Genomic DNA, 12052 nt, shown 5'->3' with positions numbered 1-12052 from the left:
GAGAAGTCAGGAGAGCGAAGGCCGTGTTACAACGGTGCAGTGTAATGAGTGAGTACTGGTGGCAGAGAAGTCAGGCGCATGAGAGCGAAGGCCGTGTTACAACGGTGCAGTGTAATGAGTGTGTACTGGTGGCAGAGAAGTCAGGAGCAGGAGAGCGAAGGCCGTGTTACAACGGTGCAGTGTAATGAGTGTGTACTGGTGGCAGAGAAGTCAGGAGCAGGAGAGCGAAGGCCGTGTTACAACGGTGCAGTGTAATGAGTGTGTACTGGTGGCAGAGAAGTCAGGCGCAGGAGAGCGAAGACCGTGTTACAACGGTGCAGTGTAATGAGTGTGTACTGGTGGCAGAGAAGTCAGGCGCAGGAGAGCGAAGACCGTGTTACAACGGTGCAGTGTAATGAGTGTGTACTGGTGGCAGAGAAGTCAGGAGCAGGAGAGCGAAGGCCGTGTTACAACGGTGCAGTGTAATGAGTGTGTACTGGTGGCAGAGAAGTCAGGAGAGCGAAGGCCGTGTTACAACGGTGCAGTGTAATAATAAAATCACGTGAACAAAAAATAATAAATAAATACAATGGGGGGGGGACAACCCTTCGCACGCCAGACATAACGTGCACAAACACTACAACAAACAATTCTGGACAAGGCTATGGGGGAAACCGAGGGTTAAATACACAACACGTAATGATGGAATTGGAACCAGGTGTGTGGGAAGACAAGACAAAACAAATGGAAAACGAAAGGTGGATCGGCGATGGCTAGAAGACCGGCGGAAGTCGTGACAGTGCAGTGTGATTTAAAAGCGACATTTATCTGTAGTTACATTATGTCCTCAAAGTCACGCTGCTCCTACAAACAGTGGTATTATATTGATCTAATATATACATATTTTTTTTATATTTAACCTTTATTTAACCAGGCAAGCCAGTGAAGAACAAATTCTTATTTACAATGACGGCCTACTCCGGCCAAAACCCGTCGACGCTGGGCCAATTGTGTGCCACTCTATGGGACTCCCAATCACAGCCAGATGTGACACGGCCTGGAATCGAACCAGGTACTATAGTGATGCCTCTTGCACTGAGATGCAGTGTATTTCATTGCATTTCTGAAAGGAAGATGCAGGACACATCACATATAGGCACACACACACACACACACAATGTGGTCATATAACTCCTGTCATATGAACAAATTAGAGCAAGGTTCGGTGAGATTTTATGTTATGAATGGGCAAATTGAAACATTGAGACACTTTTTTTTCCAAATCTAACTGTGTATTTTATTTAGCATTATGTTTACAGACTATGATTGTATTACAGTATTTTGGAAATACTTCAGAGGGAACCTTTTGAACTAACTGTATGTCGTTGTCTCTCTAAAATATGATTATGAAACAGCCTATCCTAAACGTCCTCAGCTCTTCGTCATCTGATGTAGCCTACATTCTGTGTTGGGATGTAGATATTTTTTATTTCCTGAAGAATATCTCAAATAAAATGTAGCAAATGGCAAAAATAGAAGCCAAGTTTGTCATGTAATTGTGGAACCGCTGAGGATGCTGCCTGCGCCGGCGAGATGGGAAAGCAGGTGGATAATGTGCTTGCGCAGTACCAACACTATCAGGCACATTGCGCTAAGATCCTGCGAAGCCATAAAGAAATCGGTGCTTGTATACACGCTGATGGAGATGGCTAATTATCTTTACATTTGAAGAAGAATAGCATGTGGAAAGGAAATTACGAGGAAACAACTGGAAGGTCTGTTACGCGCGCCAAACGCCGACGCTGCGTAAAAACGGAGGAAACGTTACCAATACGGATGCAAAAACAATACATGTTATTGTGCACAACTGCCGTTCTTTAGCGGGAAATAAAGTAAACGTCTTTGTGTAGTATATGTCATCCTGACGGGCTTTCATGGTTAAATGGTCGCCTTGTGTTCTTCCCTACTCCTCAGTCGAAATGGCTGCTCTTTATCAGGGCACTGACGTGTCCTCTCCGGATACATTTCTGGTCCTGAAAGACACGCGGGAGGTCAAGGAGGTCACTACTCTAGACGAGAAGCTCTTCCTACTGGCCAGTGAGAAAGGTGAGTTGTTACAGGCTTTTGGGTCGATATTTATTTTTTAAATCCCAACATTTTGTAGAGGACATGGCATTGGCTAAACATGTTATGTATTACATAGAACACTGGTGTATTTAATACATTTAATAGTTTTAGGCCTCCCATCATCAATTATATTCAGTACAATCAATCAAATTAGAACCATTATGTTATTGATAGCGGTAGTAAATCATCTGTTGCAAATAGCATAATAATAACGGTGTCGATTTACGACAGTGTCATCTAAGGTACTCTAATAGCATAATAATAACGATGTCACTTTGCGACAGTGTCATCTAAGGTACTCTAATAGCATAATAATAACGATGTCACTTACCAGAAAGCATGTAGTCCTTGGCTCAGATAGTGTAGTAGCGTGGGCTCAATAGCATGTCATTAGTGTGCAAGATCTTGAGAATCAGCTGTACATGTGATTGAAGAATGCACTGTGCATGCAGAGGGTTGCAATTCCATTGAATTGGGGAAGGTTTAACCAAAATATGCCACAAGACCTAGATTTGCCTTATGTGTATCCCACAAAAAAAGGTTTACTGTTATAAGCTAACTTTTTTTTATGCATTTAAGCAAACTTCCCGGGCTTAACTTCCCATTGAAAATTTCTGGAAAATTTCTGGAAATTTACTGGAAATTTACTGGAAAGTTTCTGACCCTTTGCAACCCTGATTACGTTGTCTGTGTTTTGTTTGTTCCAGGCAACAGATGCTCTGTTAGTGGCCATCGACTCAGAGGTGGTGGTAACTGTGGACATCCTCCTCAACCATCTCCCCAGGAGGTCCTCCAAGCCCTCCATCGCTGTTAGTCTGTTCTTTTCTCCGCCATTTTATTACTTTATATAAAGTAATGAATTCATATTTTATTTTTGTTTCAAATAGCCAATTGGCGACCCATCCCTTACGGGATCAATTGACACATTAAACAAATAATTAAAATGACGCTTACAGGGAGTCCTCCGGTATACTACACAGTACACACCACATACAAAGAATGACAAATGTCGACATGATAATTATCAGTGCTTGACTTGGACTGAAATAGGTTCCAGTACTCATTTTGGGTGATTGTACTGTTTATATTTAGGTGCAGGAGTTCCACACTACTTTTGAGATAATATTTTATAAGAGGAACAGGAGCTGAAGCAGTAGAACGTTTGAGGTGCCGGTTCTCAGCTCCGGTGAGCTCCTGCCCAAGTCAAACACTGCTAATAAATAATGTTATCCAATCAATAAAGATAATAAATGGATCGTTACCTGTTACCAAAATATGTTGGAGAGCAGAAAATACTTTATTGGACATCTGAATACTTTTAGCGTATTAAAGGGGAAACATCAGGATTTAGAACGCCAGCTAACTTACTTCTTAAAGTGTTTCCATTCACTTTTAATGGCTGCATCAATAACAGCATGCCTATTCTCTGTGCCTCTCTCTCTGTCAGAAACGGATGCAGTGTATCCAGAACCCAGGGTATTACACCACCATCGACGTGGCTCCAGTGATCCTGGCAACTATGAGATCCTGGCTGTGTTGCTGAAGCAGGATATCTCCCCGCCCAGGCCTCACGCTGTGGGCTGTGGGCCGTGTTGCTGAAGCAGGATATCTACCTGTGGGCTGTCTCTACTCTCTGTAACACCAAGAACAAGAAGGACAGCCTTCAACACTCCAGGTAAGATCCTATAGAGCACACACACACACACACACACACACACACACACACACACACACACACACACACACACCCTCAAAGCCTGGGGGTGGAGTTCAGGTGAGAGCTTATATCAGGACACTGAAAGGCCCTCTTCCGTAGCCTTCTACAACACCTTGTTCATTTAGTTTCTGTTCTATATGACTGGTTTCTGTTCTATATGACTGGTTTTTGTTCTATATGACTGGTTTCCTGTTCTATATGATGGGTTTTGGTTCTATGGCTGTTTAATGAAAGGCTGGATGGGTATTAAACACAAAGACTGTTGGTCTAAAAATAAAGGAAATTCACATGAGCACCAGAATGCCTACTCCACCCATGCTCTACCAAGGGTTTCCAGCAAACAGCTTTGACCTACTACAGTAGCTATGTTGGTACTGTACTTCAAACTATGTAGGCAGGTTGCATAGGATTCAAACCTTCTCAAACAGCCTTGACCTTGGCTAAATAAATCAAATGAAATGCTAACCACTTAAGCTGTTTTAATCATTCTCTTCGACACCCACACTTATCTTCCTTCTCCTCTTATCTGCTCTCCTTTCCTCTCCTCTTCTCTCATTTCCTCTCCTTGCCTCTCCTCTCCGTTACTCTCCTCTGTCCTCCTCTTCCCCCTCTCCTCTCCTCTCCCCCCTCTCACCCCTCTCCTCTTCCTCCTCTCCTCTCACCTTCCTCCTCTCCTTTCCTTATCCCTCTCCTCTCCCCTGTCTCCTCTCATCTTCCCCCTCTCCTCCTCCCCCCTCTCCTCTTTTCTGCCCCCTCACCTCTTCCTCCTCCCCCTCTCCACTTCCTCTTCTCTCCTCTTCCCCCTCTCCTTTACGCTCCTCTCTTCTCTTATCTTCCCCCTCTCCTCTCCTATTCCTCCTCTCCTTTCTGCTTCCCCCTATCCTCTCCTATTACTCCTCTCCTTTCTTCTTCCCCCTTTCCTCTCCTCTTCCCCCTCTCCTCACCTCTCTTCTCCATAGTACCAGGAATGACTATGAGGAGTTAGCTAAGCAGTGTAAGATGTTTGCTAAGGACCTCCTGGCCCAGGCACGTAACTCCAGGGAGCTGGAGGTGATCCTCAACCACACGGCCAACGAAGTCACGGTGGACAAGAGAGGCCTGATGGAGGAACGCATGAACCTCAGCCGACTCAAACTAGCCATCAAGTACAACCAGAAAGAGGTGAGGCTGAAACTAACTGGCCATCAAGTACAACCAGAAAGTGGTGATGCCTCATCTTCCTCCCTTCACCCTCCTCAACCTCCTCCCTTCACCCTCCTCGACCTCCTCCCTTCACCCACCTCAACCTCCTCCTCACCCTCCTCTATACCACTCTATGTGGTACTGTAACACCAGTCTGCTATCACGAGGACATAATCCTTCAGGAGAGTCAGACCCTCAGCGGTTTTCATGGGGGTGATGGAGCGACTTCTAGAGTCATAGATAGCTTTAATTGTCGGCATAAATGTGGATTTCCTGTGCCTTATCCGTCCAGCATATATCCTGTAGTTTCTGTTTTTCAAATGTATCATTTTTCCCAGGAGCCTCTCTGTGGGGTAATTTACGGCATTCCCTGTTCAATCTTGACGTCATTGTGAAATGTCAGAAATTAGAACATTCCGGGGGTGAACACAAAATTCCTTTCCCGTTCCTCTGTTCATGTCTCTGTATGGTGGTTGTTACTTCCTGTCCTCCCGGACGTGAAGACTCTATGGTACTTTCCCTATAGTCTGTTTGGTGACACTAAATTCCTTCCTGAACCTCTAGGTATGGTGTGGTCGGACGTGAAGCGTCTATGGTACTTTCCCTATAGTCTGTTTGGTGACACTAAATTCCTTCCTGAACCTCTAGGTGTGGTCGGACGTGAAGACTCTATGGTACTTTCCCTATAGTCTGTTTGGTGACACTAAATTCCTTCCTGAACCTCTATGTGTGGTCGGACGTGAAGACTCTATGGTACTTTCCCTATACTCTGTTCGGTGACACTAAATTCCTTCCTGAACCTCTAGGTATGGTGTGGTTGTAGGTGAAGTGTCTATGGTACGAGGTCTTGAAGGACTTCCTGGATGAGGAATCAGCTGAGCTTCGTCATGAACTCCCTCTACCTGTCCACCTTCGCCCTCGAGATAGTGGCCCACAGCAAGGTGTGTGTGTGTGTGTGTGTGTGTGTGTGTGTGTGTGTGTGTGTGTGTGTGTGTGTGCGTGTGTATTAACGTGATCTCCTCTGCCAGTTTAAGAACGGGGAGGACACAGAGCGAGGAAGAATAAGGATGCCTTCCACCCCATCCTAACGTCCTGAGTTACCTACAAACTCTTCTTCATGTACACCACCAACTCCATACTAGGACCACCGCAGGTACACACACACACACACACACACGCACACGCGCACGCACACACACACACCAGGCAGCACTAGCAATAGAAGGAACACAAATCACCATCATTCTATCATCACCTCACATGGAAACTATCTCCCTGGTGAACATCCTAATTGATTAAGCAAGGCTTCCAGACCTCCTCTCTGTCTTATGATTGTCTCATTCCCAATCAGTGGATTCATTTTGTCCTGTCCTCTCTATCCTCAACACTGGGCCAAAAGTCTGTTTTAAATTTCAATCTGAGGTTCCTGTAGAAACAGCAGTTGGGTAGAGTAGATGACTTGATTTATTTCATGAGAGAAACTTTCAACCTGTCCCTCACTGTCTCAGCCTGCCAGCTGCAGTCACAGTTCATCTTCACGGTGTGTATTTCCTATGTTGCTCTGCCCAGCATTTTCTATTTCTTTGGCTATATTTGTGGAAATACTGTAATATGGTAATTCATTATCACAAGTGAATGGGGTGGCAGGGTAGCCTAGTGGTTAGAGAGCTGGACTAGCGGCCGAAAGGTTGCAAGTTCAAATCCCCGAGCTGACAAGGTACAAATCTGTTGTGCTGCCCCTGAACAGGCAGTTAACCCACTGTTCCTAGGCCGTCATTGTAAATAAGAATTTGTTCTTAACTGACTTACATAGTTAAACAAAAGAATAGTAATAATACAAAGTTAGTGTAATTCTTCCTGTTATTATGTGAAATTGTTAGTTTTTTCTATTGAACAGCAGAACTCTCCTGTGGATTGTCAGCGGCCTGCTAGGCTTCAGAACCTCCAAGTACGCCATGGAGCTAGGACTGATCTGGTCTCAACCTAACCTCAACTTCAACCCAACCATGTTCTACCCACGGAGCTAGGACTGATCTGGTCTCAACCTAACCTCAACTTCAACCCAACCCACGGAGCTAGGACTGATCTGGTCTCAACCTAACCTCCACTTCAACCCAGCCATGTTCTACCCACGGAGCTAGGACTGATCTGGTCTCAACCTAACCTCCACTTCAACCCAACCATGTTCTACCCACGGAGCTAGAACTGATCTGGTCTCAACCTAACCTCAACTTCAACCCAACCCACGGAGCTAGGACTGATCTGGTCTCAACCTAACCTCCACTTCAACCCAGCCATGTTCTACCCACGGAGCTAGGACTGATCTGGTCTCAACCTAACCTCCACTTCAACCCAACCATGTTCTACCCACGGAGCTAGAACTGATCTGGTCTCAACCTAACCTCAACTTCAACCCAACCCACGGAGCTAGGACTGATCTGGTCTCAACCTAACCTCAACTTCAACCCAACCATGTTCTACCCACGGAGCTAGGACTGATCTGGTCTCAACCTAACCTCAACTTCAACCCAACCCACAGAGCTAGGACTGATCTGGTCTCAACCTAATCTCAACTTCAACCCAACCATGTTCTACCCACGGAGCTAAGACTGATCTTGTCTCAACCTAACCTCAACTTCAACCCAACCCACGGAGCTAGGACTGATCTGGTCTCAACCTAACCTCAACTTCAACCCAACCATGCTCTACCCATGGAGCTAGGACTGATCTGGTCTCAACCTAACCTCCACTTCAACCCAGCCATGTTCTACCCACGGAGCTAGGACTGATCTGGTCTCAACCTAACCTCCACTTTAACCCAACCATGTTCTACCCACGGAGCTAGAACTGATCTGGTCTCAACCTAACCTCAACTTCAACCCAACCCACGGAGCTAGGACTGATCTGGTCTCAACCTAACCTCAACTTCAACCCAACCATGTTCTACCCACGGAGCTAGGACTGATCTGGTCTCAACCTAACCTCAACTTCAACCCAACCCACGGAGCTAGGACTGATCTGGTCTCAACCTAACCTCCACTTCAACCCAGCCATGTTCTACCCACGGAGCTAGGACTGATCTGGTCTCAACCTAACCTCCACTTCAACCCAACCATGTTCTACCCACGGAGCTAGAACTGATCTGGTCTCAACCTAACCTCAACTTCAACCCAACCCACGGAGCTAGGACTGATCTGGTCTCAACCTAACCTCAACTTCAACCCAACCATGTTCTACCCACGGAGCTAGGACTGATCTGGTCTCAACCTAACCTCAACTTCAACCCAACCCACAGAGCTAGGACTGATCTGGTCTCAACCTAATCTCAACTTCAACCCAACCATGTTCTACCCACGGAGCTAAGACTGATCTTGTCTCAACCTAACCTCAACTTCAACCCAACCCACGGAGCTAGGACTGATCTGGTCTCAACCTAACCTCAACTTCAACCCAACCATGCTCTACCCATGGAGCTAGGACTGATCTGGTCTCAACCTAACCTCCACTTCAACCCAGCCATGTTCTACCCACGGAGCTAGGACTGATCTGGTCTCAACCTAACCTCCACTTCAACCCAACCATGTTCTACCCACGGAGCTAGAACTGATCTGGTCTCAACCTAACCTCAACTTCAACCCAACCCACGGAGCTAGGACTGATCTGGTCTCAACCTAACCTCAACTTCAACCCAACCATGTTCTACCCACGGAGCTAGGACTGATCTGGTCTCAACCTAACCTCAACTTCAACCCAACCCACAGAGCTAGGACTGATCTGGTCTCAACCTAATCTCAACTTCAACCCAACCATGTTCTACCCACGGAGCTAAGACTGATCTTGTCTCAACCTAACCTCAACTTCAACCCAACCCACGGAGCTAGGACTGATCTGGTCTCAACCTAACCTCAACTTCAACCCAACCATGCTCTACCCATGGAGCTAGGACTGATCTGGTCTCAACCTAACCTCCACTTCAACCCAGCCATGTTCTACCCATGGAGCTAGGACTGATCTGGTCTCAACCTAACCTCCACTTCAACCCAACCATGTTCTACCCACGGAGCTAGAACTGATCTGGTCTCAACCTAACCTCAACTTCAACCCAACCCACGGAGCTAGGACTGATCTGGTCTCAACCTAACCTCAACTTCAACCCAACCATGTTCTACCCACGGAGCTAGGACTGATCTGGTCTCAACCTAACCTCAACTTCAACCCAACCCACAGAGCTAGGACTGATCTGGTCTCAACCTAATCTCAACTTCAACCCAACCATGTTCTACCCACGGAGCTAAGACTGATCTTGTCTCAACCTAACCTCAACTTCAACCCAACCATGCTCTACCCATGGAGCTAGGACTGATCTGGTTCTCAACCTAACCTCAACTTCAACCCAACCCACGGAGCTAGGACTGATCTGGTCTCAACCTAACCTCAACTTCAACCCAACCATGCTCTACCCATGGAGCTAGGACTGATCTGGTCTCAACCTAACCTCAACTTCAACCCAACCCACGGAGCTAGGACTGATCTGGTCTCAACCTAACCTCAACTTCAACCCAACCATGTTCTACCCACGGAGCTAGGACTGATCTGGTCTCAACCTAACCTCCACTTCAACCCAGCCATGTTCTACCCACGGAGCTAGGACTGATCTGGTCTCAACCTAACCTCCACTTCAACCCAACCATGTTCTACCCACGGAGCTAGAACTGATCTGGTTCTCAACCTAACCTCAACTTCAACCCAACCCACGGAGCTAGGACTGATCTGGTCTCAACCTAACCTCAACTTCAACCCAACCATGCTCTACCCATGGAGCTAGGACTGATCTGGTCTCAACCTAACCTCAACTTCAACCCAACCCACGGAGCTAGGACTGATCTGGTCTCAACCTAACCTCAACTTCAACCCAACCATGTTCTACCCACGGAGCTAGGACTGATCTGGTCTCAACCTAACCTCAACTTCAACTCAACCATGTTCTACCCATGGAGCTAGGACTGATCTGGTCTGAACCTAACTTCAACCCAACCATGCTCTTCCCTAGCAGTTATGCATGAACCATCCGTGACTCCAACCCAACCTCAACCAACCAGCTAAGACCGTTCCCAACCTCAACCAACCAGCTAAGACCATTCCCAACCTCAACCAACCAGCTAAGACTGTTCTCAACCAACCAGCTAAGACTGTTCTCAACCCCAACCATCCCTCTCAGCTTCTTCACTCAGGGTGTTGTATCTCTGACCCTAGCATGCTCAGAAAATACTTTGTGTCCAGTCACAGAGAAGAGATTTAAACCATGAGCTCATCTGGAAATATGTACTGTATTCTACACCAAAGTCTCCAGATTCAGCCAGCCCCCTAATGTAATTATTCTTAACAAAACAGAACTAAAATAACTTGAGACTTGATATAAAAGAAAATAATGGAGCCTCATGTCTCGGGACTCAACTTTGACTTGAGATGATCTGTCCAGGTTTTGTAACGTTTTGTCTCTGTGGATTACTCTCCATGGCGGGGGCACTCGTCTAGGCGGGGCACTTGTCTAGGTGGGGCACATGTCTAGGTGGGGCACTTGTCTAGGCGGGGCACTCGTCTAGGCGGGGCACTCGTCTAGGCGGGGCACATGTCTAGGCGGGGCACTTGTCTAGGCGGGGCACTTGTCTAGGCCGGGCACTTGTCTAGGCCGGGCACTTGTCTAGGCCGGGCACTTGTCTAGGCGGGGCACTTGTTCTAGGCGGGGCACTTGTCAAGGCGGGGCACTTCTCTAGGCCGGGCACTTGTCTAGGCCGGGCACTTGTCTAGGCGGGGCACTTGTCTAGGCGGGGCACTTGTCTAGGCGAGGCACTTGTCTAGGCCGGGCACATGTCTAGGCGGGGCACTTGTCTAGGCGGGGCACTTGTCTAGGCCGGGCACTTGTCTAGGCCGGGCACTTGTCTAGGCCGGGCACTTGTCTAGGTGGGGCACATGTCTAGGCGGGGCACTTGTCTAGGCGGGGCACTTGTCTAGGCGGGGCACTTGTCTACATGGGGCACTTGTCTAGGCGGGGCACTTGTCTAGGCGGGGCACTTGTCTAGGCGGGGCACTTGTCTAGGCCGGACACTTGTCTAGCCCGGGCACTTGTCTAGGCGGGGCACTTGTCAAGGCGGGGCAGGTCGAAACATTCATGGACATTTAGCTTGCTGTTGTTAGTTAATTTGTCCTGGGATATACAGTAGGGCGGTGCACAATTGGCCCAGCGTCGTCCGGGTTAGGGGAGGGTTTGGCCCGGGGTAGAAATAACAATTTGTTCATAACTGACTTGCCTAGTTAAATAAAGGTTAACTATATATTTTTTAAAATAAACATTGGGTTGTTATTTTACCTGAAATGCACAAGGCCCTTTTTGGGGGGAGGGGGGGGGGGGATCTTTCAATCACACACATGGGTATATGCTCCCAAAAACCAATGAGGAGATGGGAAAGGCAGGACTTGCAGCACATCAAGCGTTATTTTAGCGCCTGGCTACACAGACTCGCGTTAAACGTGGGCGGTGAGGTCAGCATATTGTAGCGGTATTGTTAGAGAGGGTTAAAGATAAACATGTTGTTCATTAGTGACCACAAAGCTCTTGTTTAATTTTCTCTTTTCTCCTGGCCAAAAACAGAGTAGCTTAGCATAAAGTACCGTACAAAGTACTGTTTAGCAATCGGCTACGGACAAATCTCTGCCATAACAATAGTCTGGTGATGGTGATCTCATTGATTATTTTCATATTTCACACAGGCCTATTTGGGTGGGTTCTAATTATTTTCATCAGTGGTGATACTGGCTATATGTCTAAAGATGTAACACCACACTACCTTCAATACTTGGATGAAGATGTAACATATTCTGGCAAATGAATGATGATATTTGTAAGGAAGAAAAAGATCATGCTTTCCATCTGATCCTACAACCCCCCCCCCCCCCCCCCTGCATACATGTCACATGATCCTACAACCCCCCCCTGCATACAGGTCATATGATCCTACAACCCCCCCCCTCCCCCCCATGCATACAGGT

At 47.1% G+C, this 12052-nt stretch overlaps 1 long non-coding RNA gene and 1 pseudogene across 1 annotated transcript in view; one reads left to right on the top strand and one right to left on the bottom strand.

Moving 5' to 3' along the window:
• Positions 1-12052, bottom strand: part of LOC149977374 (uncharacterized) — a 934188-nt gene that overhangs the window by 61386 nt on the left and 860750 nt on the right. The gene's annotated exons all lie outside the window — the stretch shown is intronic.
• Positions 1959-7032, top strand: LOC149977375 (short transient receptor potential channel 1-like; annotated as a pseudogene).

Source organism: Oncorhynchus mykiss, chromosome 15 (genome assembly GCF_057628025.1).
Source record: "Oncorhynchus mykiss isolate SJ-2025 chromosome 15, ASM5762802v1, whole genome shotgun sequence".
Lineage (NCBI taxonomy): Eukaryota > Metazoa > Chordata > Actinopteri > Salmoniformes > Salmonidae > Oncorhynchus > Oncorhynchus mykiss.
Note: the sequence above shows the minus strand (reverse complement) of the source record. Positions and strands in the feature narration are given on the sequence as shown.